This window comes from Strix aluco, chromosome 10 (assembly GCF_031877795.1).
Source record: "Strix aluco isolate bStrAlu1 chromosome 10, bStrAlu1.hap1, whole genome shotgun sequence".
In the NCBI taxonomy this organism is placed as follows: Eukaryota; Metazoa; Chordata; class Aves; order Strigiformes; family Strigidae; genus Strix; species Strix aluco.
This window is the reverse complement of record NC_133940.1, coordinates 23,328,842-23,347,075: the sequence shown is the minus strand read 5'-3', so window position 1 is coordinate 23,347,075 and position 18,234 is coordinate 23,328,842. Positions and strand designations below refer to the sequence as shown.

The following is an 18,234-nucleotide window of genomic DNA, read 5'->3' as shown; positions in this document are numbered from 1 at the left end:
TCAGAAAGTGTTTCAGGGTAGAACTTATTTAATTAGAAATTAATTTCATGCTAAACAATTTTTTTATTTGCTAGTTAATGACAAATCTGTGAAGGAGATTTATCTGGAAAAATGTATTTTCTATATTTTCATGATGTGCTGATTTCTTTTTGTGATATTTTGTTTCAACATGAAGTTTTTCTTTTAATTTGGAAAAAAAAATGAAAACATTAAACTTGAGCCAAAATATTTTTCATTTTTTAAAATGTCAATTTCACCCTTTTTAAGGTTCAGGTCATATTGGACCTTTCCTATTTTTTTTTATTTTGCTTCAGCTAAGGAACCAAAAGGACCAGTTATTCACAGAGTTCTACTGTTCTGTAACTTACATACAAGGCTTCAGTTCCCCAGCAGACAGCTATAACCTCTTTAAAGAATATCATGGGCTTTTCAGCTGGAGGGATGATTCAAATACATTGAGCTGGGATCTTCTTCCAAGCACTCAACATTATAGAATTCATCTTCTGTTTATATCGAGAACATCTAAATTGAAAGCTAACTATCTGATTGGTCTATTTCATGAAACAAAAATCCTGATATCATGCAGATAACCCCTCTTTTTTGATAGGGAATTTAATAGGAATTTATTCTTTCATTTGGATCACTTATAATAGCACTGTTTCTTAGCAACAGCACGTGGTAGACAACTTAGACATACAAGAAGCAACAAACACTACATTCACTAGAACAATGAAAACTGGAAAGAAATATCAAAATCAGATTTAGTTACTTTGTCTGTTTCTCTCCCAGAAGAACACATATCAGTACTATTTGGGAAGCCACTAACCCCAGATCTAAGCCTTTCCTCTTTTGGTTGAGACAGTACACTGTGTAAAATTGTAAGTCAGGATGCATAAGTGCAACTTCAAGTAGCTGAAGGGAAGGAGGACAAAAATGATTAAAAAAGCACTGTCCCATAATGACAAAGGAAATGGCAACCATGCAGCTTCTAGTTGTATTTTCAAGTAATTAAAATGCTTCTCCTGCATACATATTGATACCGTCTGTTTTGATCAAGATTTAATCCCTGGACTGAACTGGTGAATTATACAATAATACTCATAATAATGTCTTATCAGGAGCAGAGTAGTAAGCACTCTAATAAAAGAGTAAAACTTATTGCTCCCTTCCTCCTCTTCTGCAGCAAACAACTTCAATAATAGAAAACAGATACAGCTTTCCACAAGTCACTTAAAAATCATGGCTAGAGCCAGACAGTCCAGATTAAAGCCTGATCTAACATTAACACAAAGCCTACATTTTTTTTCCCAAACCACTTGCCCACATCCTCAGAGCCTTCTCCACAAGAAGAATGAAAGATGGGAAAAGTTGTGCTGCCCTTGAATTGAAATTTTTATTTTACTATTTATGGCAACAACTAACCCAAAATAATTTCATGGTACTACTTAACATATGATCACAAAAGAGCACTTCTCCAAACAATGAAAAAAACCCATGAGAAGAAAATAAACAATTACATACCTTGAGACTGCTATGATTGAATGACTTCAATATGTTAAAAAAAAAAAATACTTGTCAGTTGTGCTAAATTATTCATAATGGTTATTTAAAACAAGGTAAACTCTCTAAGTTGTACCAGTTACAGGTTGGCATTTTGTGCATTTTAGCCACCTGTTTTAGTAAGAGCAAGTTTCTACATTGGAAAGCACCCTCACATCTGCCTTCTTTCTGATGGCATTTATCCTCCTTTTTCTCAGCAGCTCATGCCAGACTCCAGTGGTGCAGAATGATTGGAAATTTTTTCTCCTCCTGTGAACAACAAGTGAACCATCCATCTTAAACAGCAAAGACTATCACCACTCCCTTCCAGCAAACTGAAACAGATAGGTAGCAATTTAACATGTTCTGATCAAGACATTCAGCTGCAGATGAAGGGGAACATGCAAATGGCTGGATATGTCCATTTGTGGATCTATGTTTACACAATATTGTGTAAACTAAGGCTAATCTGAAGAGCCATATGATCTAGCTTTTCCTGTGGACAGTCCAAAAATCCATAAAATATTATTTTTGCTTCAGCAAACAAACGTGCTCTCTGAAAGAACAGTTTAAAATGACAACACTACCTAACTGTGCTGATAACATGGAAAGACTACAAGTTACATTTTTGGAAACTCTTAAGAGTTCATGTAGATTTCAAGTGCCAAAGTCTACATCCACTCTGAAATTCCATCACTCCTGTAGATGGTGGCACTCCATACACGGTCCATTATACAAATATATGAATTTTAATATATGCAAAGTATACAAACATATAATATATTCATATATAAAGATATTTGAGGAAAATTTTAATATGTTTAGACTATTAGGGGACTTAAAATACTTGAAAAATTATGAAATACATAAACACTTGTATTAGAGAGCTCAAACACTGAAACAAATCAGGTAAGAGGTTGGATGAATTAAAAAACTACAGGAAGTAGCAAAGATCACTCAAAACTCTTAACACCTCTGAAGCACTTTAGGATCCTTAATCCACTCATTTATTTATGATTTCTCTTCTAAAGTATTCTCAGTGTTAAATGAAAATCCTGCAGTGACCTTTGCCTATGAAAAAAACAAACAACAAAAACCAAACAAAACCCACAAAAACACACAAAAAACCCACACTGCAGGAGCAATCATTAACCAAGCATGAATCCTGTAACTTTGTACATGTTTTCATTACTTCTAGAGTGGCAACCACCAGTATGGTTCCACACTAGTCTCACAGCAGAGGCCTCTTCTCAGACTCTTTCTGAAACACAAAATAAAAACACAAATCAAATAAAAATTTAAGAGAGGCACATATAAAAGACTCCCATGTGGCTTATTACTATGAGCTAACTTAATGGTCACCATTATGTTACCACTGGTCTTTAATTACCATTTTATGTTTGTAAAATATGTTTTATTCCAAAGGATACCAAAGCATTATCTGTATCGGTATCACTTCAGGCAGGAAACACAGCAGATATTAATAAAAACCATTTAAACCAGTAAATGCTCCACATTGCATAAAGCAAGGAATAAATGTAGTTGAACATGAAGTTGTGATAAAATGATGGAATGGGACCTCTGCAAGCTTATATGTATGCTTTATTCTCTGTAAGAGCATATGTACACGCAGTCTTTATTCCAACTTCAGGTAATATGCAAGATACACTTAATGAGCAATTGTTCATACATTACTAATATCTCTTATATGTGTAAACTAGACACTTAAGCTGAATAATACAGATGAAAGCTACTTTAATCAAAATGCCTTACTTTAAGCTAATATGAATAATGAAGCATTTTTACTTTTCATTGTAAGTTGTGTTAAAATCTAGGGTTAAAGCCAGTTTTTCCTATGCAACTAGACGGAACAGTAATTGCCCTGAGGCAAATTCCTATGCTAAACTTGTGATTATGTTATCTTTATAGCTGCACTGCAATAGGCTTTCTCTGCTTAGTCCTGTCGCTTTTGATAAAGATTATTTTTCCTCTTAATTTCCCTATGTTATGCTATACCATTGCATCTACCCACCTCACTTTCCTAAAAGCTCTTCATAGCAAACCTATCATTCTATTAGTAGCCATAATGAATTATTGCTAGGCAACCCAAGCAACATGCTTCTTGCTGCGTGTCACTGTTTCATAGTTCAGACATTTACTTCTATGCTTGGATGCCACAAAGCAGAGTTACTATTTCCTTGGCTATCCATGGCTAACACTAGCATAGCACCATGATCTACGCACAGTACCTTGTTTATAACATTGTGATGTGACAGAGAGCAAATGGAATTATTATTCATTACAATTTTTACTAGTTTTACCTGCCTTGTTCACATACGGACAGTCTTCTCTCTCTACCCACATATCCGATGAACCCAAGATCTAGATCCTGACCACTGGATCTGCACGTATATTTTAAATATCCTCTGTCCTGTCCCAAGAGTAGAGGTACCATTCAGATCCCTCATTCACAGTTCTGAATCTGTAGCAGGGACAAAAGATATATCTGATGGAATTATCAAGACAAATAAGCATTTCCTTCCACAGACTGTTAATAAATATTCCAGTTCTATTGAGTTGCAAGCACTTACCTGGCACAGAGGTGGGTGTGCAATGCAGTCACAGCCAAAAGAAGAAATTCCAGTGCCTGAAGTGGAAGCATGGCTAGGGTAACAGGCTGTTGCTCTGAATACATCACAAATAGATAGCAAAGTAGTTTCTTTCTGTTAAAGAAACTACAAGCGCTGGATTTACATGGCACTTCAGATTCCTAATCTGAATAAAAAACCCGAAGATTCATTTGAAATGAGCAATAACCATTTGGAAAACCTTTACACTGAAATATCTTGAGAGATAATCTGTTCTCAGTTCTGTAAATAATATCAAAGCATTTTTTTTAAAAGGCTCCTTATGTAGAAACCTCAACTCAATATGCTGATTGTACCCTTACCTCTCCATGATTTGTTTGTGTAAATTACATTGTTTGCTGGTGTTACTGTAGCTTCTAAACAAAGACAAATGAACAGAATGAGAATGAGCAAGTAATGAACAAATCACTAGAAGAGTCAAACTGTGTGAGACCAAGATCAATCTAGAACATTATCCTGCTTCTTGTGGGGCCAATAGTAGATTCCTGTATTGGATTAGAGGATGTACAGGATAATTCACTAATTGCTACTTTATACCAAACAATGGTATCATCATTGTCTCTATATCCCTCTTAGGCATCTCTTTTCCAGATTTCCAAATTCTGGTTTAGGTAGTAATTTCTAAAGCCATTTTTCATTTTGGACTTTTCTGTTCCTTCTCTGTTTCAAGGATTCTCTCTCTACTGATCTGATTCCCCTTGGATCAGTCAACTCTCACACTATGCTGTTGTTTTGATGTTTAGAAATGAACCGCAACTTTACAAGATATGGGAGAAGTGTGTGTAGGGTTAGGAATGAGTAAATAAAACAGTATCAAGGAAAGTAGCTTTGACCCAAAAGGCAGCTGTATGGACAGAGGGGTGTCATATCACTCCTGAAAGTGGAATGAGGACAGACAAAACCATCAGCATCCACCAGGCTCTGTCCCCAGATGTATCATGAAGTCTTCCTGAGGATTCACAGGTTCTGCTTTATAAAGAGCTGAGAATGTTAAAGCTATTTTATTATATAGAAACCTTATTTTACAACTTATCATCTATGATGTTCCCATTAAGTAATGCAACAAGCTAATTATTCAAAGGAATAAAACTTCAGTATTTATTTCTCTCTACTGACCACCTGACCTACTTGCTACACGTACTACATCAGGTATCTTGCAAGTGTTGATTAAATTTAAAGCTTATTTTATGATGTATAAAACAGCCTTCTATTTGTCCAACATATTGCTTTATACCTCAAGCACTTAAATATTTATTGGACATATCTTGCAATTTTTCTCCTATGCTTAGAAACAAGTTTACTATGTTATCATCTATACTGCATTTTATTCAAAAGCATATAAAATATATGAACTCTTTCTTGCTTTAGAGTTGTAACATCATTGTGACTTCTGGATGTTTTCATTCTTTATCAGGGTTTTGGGGGGTTTTTTGCCCCTTTTTTTTTTTTAATAACCTGTATTCTTCGCAGGAGTCATGAATTACTACCTGATAGCAGAAACTCTATATTCTGTAGCACAGGTATAGGGGTTCTCTTTTAATAGCAATGCATTGTGAGCCTTCGCTTCACAGGCTGGGACTATTGTACATTTTTCTCAGTAGACAATGTAGCATGTTCCTTTTTGCTCTTCATTTGAACAGACAGGAAAGAAAGCAAAGTGTTTGATTACTGTCCAACAGACTGTTTTCTATTTCTGCCTCCCAATCACAAAATATCCTGTGGATCTGGCTTCAAGTAACATATGAATGCAAGAATCTAGAAACACATATTAAAATTTTACAATATGAGTTAAGCATAACATATTCTAAAAGCGATCTGATTTCTAAGAAAGAAACTAAGACTAGGTGGAAAGAATGGATAGAGCATCACAGAAATGGCTCAGATAAGGTACAGAACCAATGTACCACGCAAGAAAGGAAACTGAAAAATGGATAAAAAAACCATTACAGAGTGTCTGAACAGTTGAGGAAAAGAGATTCTCCAAGCTTCCTAGGTTAGATGGTGGAGGAAAAGTGTGGGGGATGCTGACTTCAGAGATCACAGCACACTATTCTATACAGTCTTTTAAACTGGCAGATCAGTAATTTTTAAGCTTACAATGGCTTGAATGTATTGTTAGATTATGAAAACAAAGAACAAAGTTCTGCTGAGTAACAGGGAGGGTGGTTTTTTTACTTTTTTTCTTCCTTTTTAAAAAATCTGTTCAACTACTATCAACACTTCAGACAGAATACCTTCCTCAGAACTGAACAGTGATGAGGGGTGGAAATTTGATAAAATGGGATTTTGTTTGCTGATTCTGTTCCAAGTCTCAGGTACACTGAACACAGGACAAGTTAGCTAGTGCATCACTCTCTTTTTCTGATAAGTTAACCTAGCAGACCCTGAAAATCACCATCAACATCTGAGCAACAGAATGACAATACTAGAAATGGTGTTATGAAAAGGTAACATTACTTATTTTATTGGTAGAAATAATAAAAGAACAACTAAAAAACCTCAATTATTGAATTGGTGGCCAGTGAAGCTGAATGTAAAAAAGTGCTCATGAAATTATGGTGAGCTATTCATAAAATGTATTTGAGCTAAACAGAGAAAGTTTTTCAGAAAATGCCAAGCAGCATGTAACTCCCTGAAAACTGATGCTTTTGTAGACTTACTGGTGTGTGGACAATGAAGTCCAGGGAAAGAAAACACTGTTGCAATTAGCAATGAAGTGTAAATTTGAGATTACTAAATTAGTAATTACAAAAAGAGAGAATTATTTTTTAAAACTTCAAGTGACTAACTAAATGTTGTGTTTCCTAGTCTCCATATATTACTTACTACTCAGATCAGTGTTTTTGCCGTACAAAAATTGTATTGCTAATAAAATTCAATGTTGTGTAATGTGTAGATATACACTAACCTTTACACAGGGTGGTTTTTCTCTTAAACAAAGGCAATAGAAGTGTCTCCCTACAAAGATGGGTTGAACAAATAACATGGAATTTGGGACAAATACATTTCATTAAACTGATTTGAAAAGATTGTGCCTTGCTATCTGCACAGGGTACCCTGGTGAATTTCCTTCTTGATGCAGAAAGGATAATTGCATTTGCAACCTGGAAAAGATACATCCATATTAGGAACTACTCTTTGTACTTGGAACTTGAGTTAATTCCCACAAGCACTGATAAGAGTTGGTCTGAGAAACCTCTGAGCATTGAGTGCAGAATGATCTAGTGATGTGTAAAAATGCATTGATTTACACTATATAACAAACTCCATTCAGAGAGGTTGAGATTTTGGTATTTTTAGTTAAAAAATGTCAGAGTGATTTCAAGTACATCAAGGATGTATTCCATAAATTCTCTCATTCTTTTTTTTTTTTTTTTTTTTGAACATTTTTATAGGTCTTAAAGGCTCAAGTCTCCTTAATTTTAAAGACTACTTTTTTATAAGAATATGGTCTAGCTATATACTATTTTTCATAGAAGACTACAGAATCCTCTCTGCCACCTTCCTATTGAATTTAGTTTAAATGCAAAAAATACAGGGGGTCTTCAATTTAGTCTGCCAGATCAACAGCAGGAGACCAATACTACGATGGAAACATTTTAAAAATGATAAATAGCTCCAGCCACTACAAGACTGAAAATAAATAGTCACCCCCGGTGAACAAAATTATTTGAAGTGTGGTCCTCCATGATTAGTAGAGATCGTCTCCCATTGTGCTATAAATCTTTCAAAACGGATTGCCACCATTTATTCCTGTTCAGAACCTATTATCACTGTCACATTATATGATACTTTAAAAGAGTACCTACGGTAAAGATTGTCAAACAGAAGCCTGCAAATACTGACCAAAAATCAGAGAACAGAAGTGATTAATTATTATGCAAGACTAATACAGGGGGTTTGAAAATGAGCCAAGGATAATCATGTACTTTTCAAAAAGCAAGGTAAACATTAAAAAAACCCCTGAAACAAATAGTCTTTGACACACACAAAATCATTAGCAACTGTATCTAGATACTATATTAGTAAGTGGTGGAAAAAAAAGCACTGTTGCTTCTAAAGTCATTGCAGCTTCCCTGCAAATCCTCATGGAAGAAGAATTCAGCAGTTACAACAAGACTGCAGCCTATTAATTCTATTTTAGACCATGTCCTCTAAGGAATCAAGTTTTTCTAAACAAGAACTCAAGAGAGTGCTCATCTAGACTCAAACAGTACTGTCCACAACACTGTCTGGAAAATAAAATTACTTCATCAGTAAAGACAAAAAGAGAATATTGAAAGAGAAATTAAAAAATCTCTCATATTAATTGGGCTAAAAACACCACTGGCAGAATGAAGTTTCTTTCATATAAGAAAGTCTCCTTCCTTAGTGTTTTGGGTTTGCATGACGAGGTTTTGGTAGTGGGGGGGGCTACAGGGGTGGCTTCTGTGAGAAGCTGACAGAAGCTTCCCCATGTCTGACAGACAGAGCCAATGCCAGGCGGCTCCAAGACGGACCCACCGCTGGCCAAGGCTGAGCCCATCAGTGATGGTGGCAGCGCCTCTGGGGAGAATAAACTGTGCCAGCGCAACTGCAGTGGAACAGAGGAGTGAGAATATGTGAGAGCAACAACTCTGCAGGCACCCAGCTCAGTGAAGAAGGAGGGGGAGGAGGTGCTCCAGGTGCCAGAGCAGAGGTTCCCCTGCAGCCCGTGGTGCAGCCCATGGTGAGGCAGCTGTGCCCTGCACCCCACACACCAGAGCAGGGGGATGTGACCCTGTGAAAGCCCACACTGGAGCAGGCTCCTGGCAGGATCTGTGACCCCGTGGAGAGAGGAGCCCAGGCTGGAGCAAGGTTTGCTGGCAGGACTGGTGACCCCGTGGGGGACCCACGCTGGAGCAGCCTGTGCCTGAAGGACAGCACCCATGGAAGGGACCCACACTGGAGCAGTCTGTTGCTGGAGGGACTGTACCCCGTGGGAGGGACCCACGCTGGAGCAGTTTGGGAAGATCTGCAGCCTGTGGGAAGGACTCACATTGGAGAAGTCTGTGGAGGACTGTCTCCTGTGGGATGGACCCAAGGCTGGAGCAGGGGAAGAGTGTGAGGAGTCCTCCCCCTGAGGAGGAAGGAGCGGCAGAGACAGTGGGTCTGACCACAACCGCCATCCCCTGCCCCCCTGTGCTGCTGCAGGGGAGGAAGGAGAGAAATCGGGAGTAAAGTTAGTCCCAGGAAGAAGGGAGGGATGGGGGGAAGGTGTTTTAAGATTTAGGTTTTATTTCTCATTATCCAACTCTAATTTAATTGGTAATAAATTAAATTAATTTTCCCCAACTCGAGTCTGTTTTGCCTGTGTCAGTAATTGGTGAACGATCTCTCCCTGTCCTTATCTTGACCCAAGAGCCTTTTGTTATATTTTCTCTCCCCTCTCCATCTGAGGAGGGGAGTTATAGAGCAGCTTTGGTGGGCACCTGGTGTCCAGCCAGGGTCAACCCACCACACTTAGTTTTTCTCTTAGTTTGATTATTTATACAAACATCTGACATATCCAGGTTTTGACAGAAAGTTTCATAAGAAATGGCCATTGCTGAAATACCAAAATGCATATGGAAAAATACTTCAAAAGTATTACACCTTTTGTATGAGAACCCAAATGACCTTTGAAACATTAGAGAAACAGGTGTGTCTCAAACCTAAGAAACATTCTCAGGTAGTATTCCATTAAGCTGCTTATTCTATGTAAGAACTTTACGTATCCATAAAACTCCTGTAACAAAGAATTTTGAACGTATGTTGCTTTAGTTCATGATGTCACTGGAAGATGGCAGTCTCCTTTTTCAGGACTTAAAGTATTCTGCACAAGAATGTAGCCAAAACATTTCTGACTTTTATATTTGGTTGTTTTGGTTTCTTTTAAATGTGAGTGTCATCCCTTTTATTCTTTAGCACGTGATCAGTCTAGGTTTACTCTATTCTGCATTACAGATGTAACGACTTCAGGACTGCAAAAGAGCTGCTGATGTTTTCTAGTCAGGTACAGTTATGCAAATAAAAACATTGTATTATTAAGCATTTTAGAACTTAAGACAATAAAGTTGTAACTCAGCAAAGCAACATGACTAGTCACACTTTTGCTGACACAATGGAGTCCCTGCACAAACCCATTTGCTATTGCAGTGTTCCCCCTCCATGAGCACAGCAGCGATACTGCTTGTGGGAAACACTGCAATGTATTTTCTCACTCTACAGTTTACAAAGTGATAAATTCATAGTAATTGTGATGGTATCATTTGGAGTTTGAAGTGTTAACTTTTTCCATGTTGATTTTTCTTATTTTAAACTCAATTTCCAGTCTACAAACAAATGCAAACACTGCCTTGGAAGTCTGTCAATATTTTAGAGTAACTGTAAAAGGAACTGTTTGATATCTCAGAAATCCTAAGCCTTCCCTCTATATAAGAACCTTCTACTCAACAGAGGATCAACAAATCTAAGTATTCCTTAAATACCTATCCAGTTCTTCAGCAAGGCTGTTATTCTATTTGCATCTGTACAGTGTATTTCTTAATTTATAAATGTGAACATGTCACAAGCTCAAACTTTGCTTGAAAAGAAAGCTTGGAGACAAAGCAATCACTATCGTAATCATACCATACCCTTCTTATTACTAGACCTTTGTAGTTTTAATGGTCCCAAAAGACTTCCCTACAATTGCTCAAATAAATAAATAAATATACTGGCAAAACAATAAAAAACCAGAGACCATTAGTTACACATTATATGTAGGACTCTCCCTAAAGCTCTTGAGTCTTGTGAAGTATTAAATTCTGAACTAGAATTTGACAGCAAAGAGTTGCTATTACATAGTGCAATTTTATAACAAGCGAACAGTTTAACTGACCAATAGAAGTAATGCAAATGTTAAGTATCTCCCTTCCAAAACAACTAATTGGACTACCAAAGAGAAAAACAATTCCCTCCAGACAACCCACCACTGCCACATGCACATGCATAATTCTTACCATTATAGCTCCTCCTAACATCATATTCAGCATTTTCACCTGAAGAGCCAAAGTTGAGGTACAAATTGCAAGTTCTTCCAGCATTCTTCCTATAAAAACTTACAAAAACAGGAATCTGGAAGCCTAATTGTGTAGAGTACTCCCCACAATCAGGTTCTATCCTAAAAATCCTCTCAGCCACTCTTGGAAATCTGAATTAAAATGTAGCTTCATTATCTGAGATATGATTGGTCTGTGATCTAGCCCAAACAGCTCATCTCGATAATCTCTATACTCCCACAGTCGATTCTCTTTGGTTATACTGCTGCTTTGTCTGGTTCCTGACAAACACAACAAAACTGAATGAACTGGAAACAGAATCAGGTTTTTTTGTGTAAATACATGCTCTAGACATCTATCATTTTCAACCAGGCTGTGAAAAGCCAAAACCAATGATTCATTTGAGTATCAAATATAAACACTCAGAACTCGGGAACAAACTGGCCTCTGTCTTCTTGACAGGATAAAATCATATGCATTTAATTATATTGCAAATAGGAAAAAGAGAACTGATCTGTTTGTCATGGATGCCTTCCAAAAATTTTGTGTTGGGTTTCAGCAGAGTAAGTATTTGAAAACATTAAGGTATTTGTTATCTTGTAGTGAAGACACTTTCTTCCCCTATTCAGACAGTATGAAAACTGAACTGTTAATACCTGTAAACTGAATGACCATTTTCTTTTATGTGTCTTAAATTCACTAGTCTGGATTGCATTCATGTGAAAAAAAGATTTTAAAAAACAAAAGTATTTCTTAGACAAAACTACACTGCCTTCCTGACTTTCGAGGGAAATTGGTCATGTATGAAGAAAATACTGACATATTTATCACAGGTTGAATCACATTCAACTCAAATATGCATTTATAATTAAAAAGAACATATAGAAGTTTACAAACAGGGAATAATATATTCTACTTTTTCTTCTGATCATCTTTAACATGTTTTATATCATCAGTTTCCTGATTATTTGGGTCATTTAAAGAGCAAAGTTTGCTTATATATTCTACAATATAAACAAGGTTCACAGCAGAAGTTGATATTGAACATGAAAGATGTGTAAGAAATGTAGTACTGGAAAATATAACATGCTTCAATGACACAATCAGGAACTGAATTTGAATTTTGGTCAAGTAACTTCATTATACCCTTTTCTTCAGGAGCCTCTCCAAGTCACTTTTTAAAAACTTTTAAAATTTTATTTTATGCACCTTTATATACATATATATATTAGATTACACAGAAAAAGATATCATATATTTTTATCATTTTTAAAAATGTATTTTAATTTTTCAGTTGTTTTATTGTCTTCCACTTATAATTTATTCTGCAAATAAACTGAGACAGAAACACTACTGCCCATAACTGCTTACTCACACTTCCTCAAATCCCTGTCAGCTGTTAGCTCTATCCACTACACTTTATGTATTACACTATGCTACCACTTTAACTGTTCACCTATGGGTGCCTTTACCTTTGTCTATTCAATGACTCAGCTTTCAAAGGTGGGGAAAAAAAAATCAGCAACTAAGCCCTACTTGCACACAGTAACCACTGACTTGATGTCTCACATCAATACAACTGGTCATACGTTGCTCTCCATCTCTCTTAGAACCATATTTCCAATCTGCAATTTGCTTTGCCTGTCTAGTCTGAAGACAATCAGGAACATAATGTGTTTGTTACCATGTATTTGGAAAGCAGTTAGCACAGCACTGGATTACAATCACAAATCCACTGTTCCTTTTGTTCCTTACCTGGGTAACTGGTTGGACATCAGTTAAAAAATGATTTTAATCTGCATCATAAATCTATCTGCTATAATGTTATTGTTTAATACAGGTATAGTATTTTTTAATAATATAATGAAAATAAGATACAGTTTTTACTAATACTTTCCTGGAATATACTTTTTCACTATGGAAACAACATTCAGATACATACTGATCCCGTAGCATGAACTTTCATCCCAAGGAAAGCAGAGGGCATGCTGAGACACTCACAAAGATTATGCCTTGACCTGCTGTGATTTTGGTCACATAACTATATAGATCCAGGATCAGGACAAACTGAATAACTGCTTCCTCCCACCTTGCACACTCAAATCTTAAATGAGATGGAATTAAGACACAGTCAAAGACACACTCAGATGTGAGAGCATAAAGAACGGATCACCATTTAGATATAGCCCAAAGAGAGATTCCAAAGGGACTCAGAAATGTAGTAAATCTCTATTTTTATGTCCTCAAAACAATTGTAACTTACTATTTTCCCTTTGTGTATTTATAAAATATACTGTAACTGCCAATTTAAATTAATGGGACAAAGTGAAGACATACATGCAGACACCTTAATGAAATTAATTTAAATCTACAGTGTGGATGGTGCTGAATAGCACAGCTCAAAAAACTGAAGACAACTTTAATTTTTATCCTACTTCATTTTTTTTTCCCCACCAGCTCTTTTACCTTGAAACAAGAACTGAAACACACTTACATCAAGTCGCAGCAAAGTGACACAGTGAAATTTCTCAACAGCAATTGAACTTAATCCTAATACTAAACCTTAATACTGTATAGTATTATTATATTTCTAATGTGTATATACATATATGTAAAAACACAAGTATAGTATCTCAGTTGATAATTGTTATTGCCTTACCCATAGTGTAGTGCCAACTCAGTACTTTAGAAATAAAACTATTCAACTAAGTTAGACCTTAATTAAAAAATTGTCTTGTGCTGTTTTCTACATCAAAATATTTTTGTACTGTTGCTTGAAATAATATCTATGCCCATCTCGTTTATACACATACATACATAAAGAAGGTATTGATTAAAAAAACTCCACTCTATCTTCTGTTAGTTAAAATTAAAACATAATTTCTGGAAGCTCTGCTCACTAGAACTGGCAGATGCTCCATGGAAAATTGCCATTAACGTTAACACATAATGAAGAATCAACCTGCTGGGGCACCTGGGATAAATTTAGTTTTTTCAATGCATTATTATTCCACTTGAGTGAGATAATAGATTATAATTTTAGAGAAAGTGACATATGGAACATTTATGAGACTTTGCAAAAATCATTTGAAACCCTTTACTTAAAACATTTATCACACACTCTTGGTAGGGGAGGGGAAGGACTTTGACAGGGAGTTTTTGGTGGGCCAATTTTCTTAACGGAAGATTGAAAGACTTTTATCTCAAAGCAACTTCAGCTATAAAGTCAAAATTCAGTTTCCAGCTCATGCCTGGCAAAAACTATTAGACTTCAGGAGCTACTCGTGTTCTTCAATTTCAGTCCATTCTCACATTGCTAGTTTAATCACCTATTTCAGAATCTGTACCCAAATCTCTCTCCAAATCTCGTAACGCAAAGGAGGGCACAAATGCAGCTCTTGTGATCCCTGAAAACCCTGAAAAAGAGGCAGCCACCAGCTGAAGCCAGACAACTGAATGTTATGGATAATGAAGGGAACTGCCACCTCTGTCTCAGAGAGGCCCATATCGGGAGGAACCTAGTTTTGACTCACTAACAATATGTGAGGATTTTTTAATATTAGAAGATAACAATTTCTTCACATACAGTATCTCCACATCCACAACATCCCTGTAAAGAGTTTCTAATTTCCTAGCTGCTCTGCTTCAGCCACTCTCTCCTCCAGAGAATGAACTTCTATTAGTGCCTGTACCACACACACCCTCTGGGCAGATAATTACACATTGTTGCAACAGACTGAGAAACCCCCTCTGCTGCTGGATGTCTTCCAGCACCCTAAACCTCAATGTGTTACTTTTTGAAAGGGTACGCTAGTTTACTTTCTCCTTTGATTAAGTGTGTAAGATTATGTTCCTATTACTGTTCTCTACTCTTATTAACCTAGTTAGCAATAGGTGCGATCACCACACAAGTGTGTTTAAGAAAAACTATAAAGCAAGGTGACCCAAGGTCTCTGCATTTTCACCTGTGCTGATTCCTGACACAAGCTCCCGTACACTTTGTCTCTGCTCTCCTTCAGGATTAGACTCAAAGCAATGTCCAAAGTTGCCATTATCCTACTTCTTAAGTATTTATTTTTTAAAAGATCTTTCTCCTTCCAATGCAAAGTCTTCCTCCTGTAGTAGTCACATAATGTCTTATCACTGACGGGTCATATATATATATATCTCTCTCTATATATATATATAGATAAACACATAAAAAATAAGATTACCTTTTATGATGTGCAGTGATCAGCATAGACTTGTGTTCAGAAAGAGAGTCAGATGGTCTCCTGCAGGGGAACCTCTGTAGGATGGAGTGGCCCTGAGGCCAAACAGTCAGTATTCAGTGTCATATCTTTGCTTTAGCTCCAGTCTGAACCACGGCCCAACTTGATTTCTGCTTTCATCAAAGACAACTCCTCCTGTCTTGCTTCCTGCCTGGCCAATTCTGAATCCCAGTTCTTGCTTCTGCCTCCAGGTACAGCAGCCCAAATTCTTGCTCATGTTATCCTTAAATGAACAGATAGAACAGCTCAAGAAATATCTGCAGAAAAAACAAGTCTGTAACAGAATAGTTCAACTGCATGACCACATCACCCTTATTGCAAAATGGAAGGTATTTTAATATAATCCAACTTTTAGATGTTGCAGTTACAATTTCCAAAATTTGTTTTCCACCTCATTTGTAAGTAGTTATGTGAGGGTGTTCAAACCCATTAGGACACAATACCTATTTCTAGAGCAAGGAATCTTCCTATATCACAGGTTTTTCATTATTTCTTAATGAATTAGTTATAAAATGTCAAAACAAGAACAGAGTCCCATCCTACCATGGCAAATAAAATATTAAAGTAGAAAAGAACTAATTATTTCACAAGCCAAACTGTTTCTACAGCCCTCCTGGAAATTCACCCACATCCAATAAATTTTAAAATTTCTGAAAAGTTTATAAAACGTAAAAGGCTTGGCCTTACCTAAAGAAGGATGTAAACCCAAATGGACTCCCCTGTCACCAACAAAAGTAGGCAGCTTTTAGATAAAGTTTGCAGAGTTTGCTGGGAAGGAAAGAGGATGCTATGTCCCAAATAAATTCAGTCTCCCCTGTCCATGCTCACTGTTATACAGAATATCCACAATGATAGAACTGCATCTATACTAATATATTGGTTGAGAGTAGTAGAGTACTTTTCAAGAAAATCCTTGACTGTTCTGACTCCCCATATGTTAGGTCAGGTCACACGGTGAGTTTGGTGCATGTAAGCTGCCATCCAAAGGAAGCTGAACTGAACCCTTCCATTCATGGGCTCTGCCGGAATATACAGATCCACACCGGTAACTGGTCTGTCACAGCTTTGAACCACACGAATGACGAGGCTGTTGCGCCCAGGGAACAAAGTGAAACCCCAAACTGCACTTAGAGTTGCCACAGAGGTCTCAGCACCTGCTTAGTCTACCTGATGATCTGACCTTTTAGTGCCACGTTACCAGTTGTGAGGGTATGGCTAATACTGTAACAAAGACCAAGAATGCCCTAATCTATTGGAGGGAGAAATTACTGTTCCAAATACCAATTACAGTTATTTTGAAAAATATTGGAAAAAAACAAGCTATTAATTTCCAAGGACACAGAACTTCATATACCGACTGCTGCAAATCTTTTTCTCATCCTTCTTCCTGCTTCAGAAGGAAGTTCTGACCAAATCTTTGTTTGCTCTGAGATGAGGAAGTTGTGGCCGTGCAGTTATCTGCATAATGGTTCCAGGTACAACTAGTCTGACCTATTGCAATCTATTCAGAGTTTTTCCATTTTCAAATTTCTTACTTGTTACTTATAATGGGCGATTGAGCTATTCCAAATTTGGCTGTGGTACAAAAAAGCTTTCAGACATAGTGGGAGAAAGACTTAAAAGGAAACTGTAAACCACACTTTTAATTCTTTAATTGCTAACCTATATTTTTAGACTTTGGTATTTATTTGTAAAAGGTACAGTCTATATAATAATTTGTAAAAAACACACAGAGCACAGTAAACCTTTGAAGGAAAAAACCCTTTGCTAATGAAATAACAACAGTGAGACTGAAAAGTACAAGCAGGCAATGAAATCTCCATGAGTTCACTGCATGAGCAAGCGAAAACCAAGCACAGAGGGTTATGTTCCTGGCTCTTACCTTTCTGGCTTTGTATCCTTATTCACCTTAAGGTGCAAATGTACATCTGCTGGTATTTACTTACGTTACTAAGACACTAAAAGACAGAAAAACAAGTTAAGTATTCTAAATACCTGATGGACTTACAGGCTTTAAAGTTACAGAAGTGGTGATAAAAAAAATTCTCTGGAAAATAGTCTTACTAAAATAAGGTATGATTAAGTATGTATAACACTTCTTATATCTAATTAAAAGGTGAATATGGAAGGAAAATACAATAGCAACATTTCAGTTTAAGTCTATACTTAATTGAATTCCTTGAAAGTATTTGAATGTGTATTTTCTTAATGAAAGAAGAAATGCTCCAACATATCTAATTTTTCTTAGTTCTCACATAAAAAAATGCCAAGAATAAGTTGGAGATTTGCATGCAGGCTGGTAATGCCCCAGTTTGAGGTATGCCTCCTCCCATTTCACTGAAGCAAAAATGTCTCTATGATCCACTTAGGCATTCAGAAATTGGGGGGGGGGGGTGGAGTGGGGTGTGAGTAAATAAATAGTATCATTTAAGCTAAAAGTAACTTTCCATATCAAAGAAGAAAAATGGAATCCCAGTCTATCAGACATATATTTGCATATCAAACTGTGGGTTCCTGTGTTTTGTGCATACTACAACATCTCAAAAACTCTGACTTCACATTCTGAACAGCAGGGTGATCCTTATGTACACTCTGTGAATTAGTCTAGTCATTTGCTAGGACAGAAGTTGACCCTTTGGAAAGATTATGCCAGAAGATCTGTGATAAAACCACGAAGATCACCACAGCTAGCTATTTCCCATACACAGGTAAGATGAGTCTGTACAGAATCTAAGC

General features: G+C 36.6%; 1 long non-coding RNA gene across 1 annotated transcript; it reads right to left on the bottom strand.

Moving 5' to 3' along the window:
• Positions 1-3,884: 3,884 nt before the first annotated feature.
• On the bottom strand, positions 3,885-17,450 carry LOC141927579 (uncharacterized). Its single transcript, XR_012624528.1, has 3 exons — positions 17,381-17,450; positions 15,442-15,721; positions 3,885-4,021 (listed from the first exon to the last, which is right to left on the bottom strand). It is a non-coding gene; the product is annotated as an uncharacterized LOC141927579 (long non-coding RNA).
• Between the last annotated feature and the right edge of the window lie 784 nt (positions 17,451-18,234).